This window comes from Trachypithecus francoisi, unplaced genomic scaffold (genome assembly GCF_009764315.1).
Source record: "Trachypithecus francoisi isolate TF-2019V2 unplaced genomic scaffold, Tfra_2.0 Contig00275_ERROPOS151986, whole genome shotgun sequence".
NCBI lineage: Eukaryota > Metazoa > Chordata > Mammalia > Primates > Cercopithecidae > Trachypithecus > Trachypithecus francoisi.
In genome coordinates this window covers 66,078-70,837 of record NW_022680537.1, presented here as the reverse complement: position 1 = coordinate 70,837, position 4,760 = coordinate 66,078, and the positions used below count along the sequence as shown (strand labels likewise).

Sequence of the window (4,760 nt, the reverse complement as noted above, 5' to 3'; positions counted from 1 at the left end):
ATTTTAAAAATTAGCTGGACGTGGTGGCTCATTCCTGTAATCCCAACTACTTGGGAGGCTTAGGTGGGAGGATTGCTAGAGCTCAGGAGTTCGAGGCTACAGTGAGCTGTGATCATGCCACTGCACTCCAGCCTGGGTGACAGAGAGAGACCCTGTATAAAAACAAAAACAAAACCAAAACAAAACTTTGTGTGGATCTTAATATCAGTGGAAAAAATAAGAAGTAGGGTGAGATAGCTGATACAATGCTTTTGTGTAAATTTAAAACATTCTCTCGATTGATTGGAGATGGGCAGGAGAGAACTTCGCAGTGATGGAAATGTTCTAAATCTTTTTCTTTTTCTTTTCTTTTTCTTTTTCTTTTTCTTTTTCTTTTTCTTTTTTTTTTTTTTTTTTTTTTTTGAGACAGAGTTTTGCTCTTTTTGCCCAGGCTAGAGGGCAATGGCATGATCTTGGCTCATTGCAACCTGCAACCTCCGCCTCCCAGGTTCAAGTGATTCTTTTGCCTCAGCCTCCCCAGTAGCTGGGATTGCAGGTGCACGCCACCATGCCCGGCTAATTTTGTATGTCTAGTAGAGACAGGGTTTCACGATGTTGGCCAGGCTGTTCTTGAACTCCTGACCTCCAGTAATCCATCTGCCTCAGCCTCCCAAAGTATTGAGAGTACAGGCATGAGCCACCGCTCCTGGCCATGTTTTAAATCTTGATAGGGATTTGGATTGCTCAAGTGTGTGTTTTGGTCAAGGTTCATCAAGGGGCACATTTACAATGTGTGTAGTTCATTGTTTTACCTTGAAAGAAAAAAGTACTGGGAATAATTATTGGGCTCTAATTAGTGAGCCCATTATTCACATCCTGAAGCATTCAGGGGGAAAACGTACTGATATCTGCAATCTATTTTGAAATGCACCAAAAGATAAGATGGACTGATGGATGGAGAGAGGAATAGTGGGATAGATATGATTTAAAGTGAGTATAGTTAAAGGTGGCAGGTACATGGATGTTCATGTACAATTCTTTTTACTTTTCTGTATATTTGAAAATTTTTATAATAGAATATTGGGGAAAATATGTCACCCACGAATGGTATACACCTGGCAAAACAAAATCATAGAAACAAAAAGACATGCATTATACAAGACAGGAGGCTGGGTGTGATGGTTCACACCTATAATCCCAGAACTTCGGGAGGCTGAGGCTGGGGGACTGCTTGAGGCCATGAGTTAGAGACCAGCCTGTGCAACACAGTAAGACAGAGAAAGAGAGAGAGAGAGAGAGAGAGGAGGGAGGAGAGAGAGAAGGAAGGAAGGAAGAAAGGAAGGAAGGAAGGAAGGAGGGAGGGAGGGAGGGAGGGAGAGAGGGGAGAGAGAAGGAAAAAGAAAAGAAGGAAGGAAGGAAAGAGAGAGAGAGAAAGGAAGGAAGGAAGGAGAGACAAAGAAAAAAGAAGGAGTGAGAGAGAAAGAAAGAAAAAAAGATGGAGTAGGGTTGAAATAGAATATAGAGATAAAAAGGAAATAATGATTGAATGAACAAACTAAGATCCCATTGGCCTAATCAGAACTTACACCCAGCCAGCTCACACCCGTGTGGCTGTGTTGACTGAGGACACATTGAAGTACCTCTTTCTAGCTGATAAACAGCTTCTATCCCAGTCCCTCGTCTGAGAGCCTCCAGCCTCCAGGCTCCTCCCTGAGAACCCAGATGACCCTGATTCCATCCATTTCTACCATGCCTGGGAGCTACAGCTGCATTTCTGCTGGCTGTTCCAAGGCTGGAGGTGGCCGTGAACATTTTGAACATCTGGCGTGCCTTGTGGCCGCATCTGAGTCCAAGGCACTCTGTCCCCGACAGTCCCGCTTGAGATCCTTATCTGCCCAGAGTCCATGGCTTCAGCCAGCCTCTCGGGGCTCAGCTCCAAGGAGGCTCCTGGCCTTCTGACCCATGAGGCTAGCTCCTTCTGAAATGGGGTGGTAGGTGGGGTGGTGAGAGGAGCCCGGTGGGCAGCCGTGCCCTCCTGGCACCCCCATCTTTGCACTCCTTACACAGAGCCGAGCGCTGGTCAGCGCCGTCACCTTCAGCTGCATGAGGCTGGCCTCAGCCAGGCTCGGGGGCTCCAGGAGGTCCCGCGACAGGTCCACACACCACAGCATAGCGCCGAGGTTCCCCTCATACCAGGCCTCACTGCCCAGCCAGCAGGCGTCAGGTCCCAAGCTGTGAAGCCCCTTCCTGCTTCCTCCCAGCCTCCCTGGGCCCTGGCTCCCTACTCACCTGCTCTTGGCAGCAGAGTCCGGGTCCTCCTCAGTGGGCACTGCCAGCAGTGGCCAGAGGCTGAGGGTCCGCAGCTGCTGCACGCAGCCCCTCACCTCCTCTGCCATCTCACCAGCCACAAACTGCCCATAGACGGATGCTCAGAGAAATGTGCCTGAGAGCCGGGAGCCCAGGAGGAGTCGCTGAGACCAGGCCTGGAGCTGGGTGACAGAGAGCGAGGGCTCAGTGCCAGGCTATGGGGAGCCTCCAGGCTGGTCCTCCGGATCACTGCTCACCATCAGCCTGTGAGTGACGAGTGGGGGCCAGGCACACAGCCAGAGAACCAGCAAGGCCCGTGTCAGCTCTCCTGTGCCCTTGAGTTGGAAGGCACCACCATCAAAGCTCAGAGGCTGCCAGCCCCTTGCCAGGGGACCTGCTTGGGAACAGAGCAGGTAACAGGTCCGGAGCATCCTGGGTCCCTGGCTGCCTCCACACCAGGGAAGGTGCCCTGGAGGCAGCAGGTTCACCAACTGCCCCTTGCCCAGACTGGGGGCAGTGACTGATTAACTGGGCAAAGCCTCAGGATCACAGGCTCCTTGAGGGCAATTAATTATTAACAAATGGGGACAGAGTTCAGAGTAACGGTAACGGGAGGCGAACCCCCAATAACAGCCCCCAACAATCCTCAGCACAACAGCCTGCACTTACTAGGTAATCACCACGTGCTGGGGAAAACAGGGGCTCCGGGGCAAGGATCCCTGGGTTCAGGACATTGGGCTTTGTGATCCAGGACGAGCTACTTAACCGCTTTTGTGGCAATTGCTTCCTCCACCTCCCAAGTAGTGGGATTACAGGTGCGTGTGATCACACTGAGGGTAATTTTTAATTGTTTTTTTGGTAGAGACAGAGTCTCACTGTGTTACCCAGGCTGGTCTTGAACCCCTGGACTCAAGTAGTCCTCCCACCTCGGCCTCCCAAAGTACTGGGATTTCAGGCATGAGCCACAGCACCTGGTTCTCACATTGTAAGTCTTTTTTTAAAAGCTATAACCTATGTTTATACATTCCTGAATGTACATTTCACCAAAAAAGTTAAAAAAAATTAATCATAATATCAGTTTCCCAGAGCTGTTGTGTGGATCCAATTAATGGACACATACAACCTGGTACACAATCTGTGTTCAGTAAGCACTGGCTATGGTCATTAAGTGCTGTGTGTATACAATCTCACTGATGCTTGTCTTCATGATGAAGCATGTACCATGGTTTGGGGATCCCCTGGTTTGGGGATCCCCAAGGCCACATCAGGTTCAATCATTCTCTAGAAAGACTCACAAAACTCAGAAAAGCCATGAGACTCACCGTTATGGTTTGTTACAGTGAAAGGATACAGATTAAACTTAGCAAAGGGAAGAGGCGCAAGGAGACACCAGGAGCAAGCTTCTAGTCATGCTCTCCCAGTGGAGTCAAGAGATCAGTGCTCAATTTTCCCAGCATGCATTGAGAATTGCAGTCAGGGAAGCTGACCAGAGCCTTGATGACCAGGGTTTTTATTGGGGTCACATGGGCATGGCTGACTGCCTGCATGACCGACCTTGTCTCTAGCTCCTCCAGAGGTCAAGCTGATACTGCATGGCCCAAGGTCCCCAGATAAACAGAGATGCTCTTTTAAAAACTTTTTTGAGACAGAGTCTCACTCTGTAACCCAGGCTGGAGTGCAGTAGCACGATTTTTGGCTCACTGCAACCTCCGCCTCCCAGGTTCCAGCAATTCTCCTACCTCAACCTCCCAAACAAAAATACTTTTATCAAGCAGGATAGTACAAAGGCTTAGAGGTTACCTCCCAGGAGCTGAGCGAGGTTAATCCTCGCTCAATTCACAGATGTTAAAAGTGGAGGCTCAGCCGGGCAAGGTGGCTCACACCTGTAATCCCAGCACCTTGGGAGGCTGAGGCATGTGGATCACCTAAGGTCAGGAGTTCAAGACCAGCCCAGCCAACCTGCTGAAACCACGTCTCTACTAAAAATACAAAACTTAGCTGGGTGTGGTGGCATGCGCCTATAATCCCAGCTACTCAGGAGACTGAGGCAGGAGAATCACTTGAACCCGGGAGGTGGAGATTGCAGTTAGCCGAGATCACGCCACTGTACTCCAGCCTGGGCAACAAAAGCAAAACTCTGTCTCAAACAAACAAACAACAACAACAGAAAGTGGAGGCTCAGAGAGATGGAGACACCTGCCTAAAGTCACACAGCCAGTTGGTGGCCAAGTGCAGATTTAAGACCTCTTTCCCTGAGATGCCAGACTGTAAATTTTTTTTTTTTCCTTTTTCTTTTTCTTTTTTTTTTTTTGAGACGGAGTCTTGCTCTGTTGTCCAGGCTGGAGTACAATGGCACGATCTAGGCTCACTGCAACTTCCACCTCCTGGATTCAAGTGATTCTCCTGCCTCAACCTCTTGAGTGCCTGGGATTACAGGCGCACACCACTACGCCCAGCTAATTTTTGTATTTTTA

The 4,760-nt window shown here is 49.3% G+C and overlaps 1 pseudogene; it reads right to left on the bottom strand.

Moving 5' to 3' along the window:
• Nucleotides 1-1,467: 1,467 nt before the first annotated feature.
• On the bottom strand, nucleotides 1,468-3,045 carry LOC117083015 (annotated as a pseudogene).
• Between the last annotated feature and the right edge of the window lie 1,715 nt (nucleotides 3,046-4,760).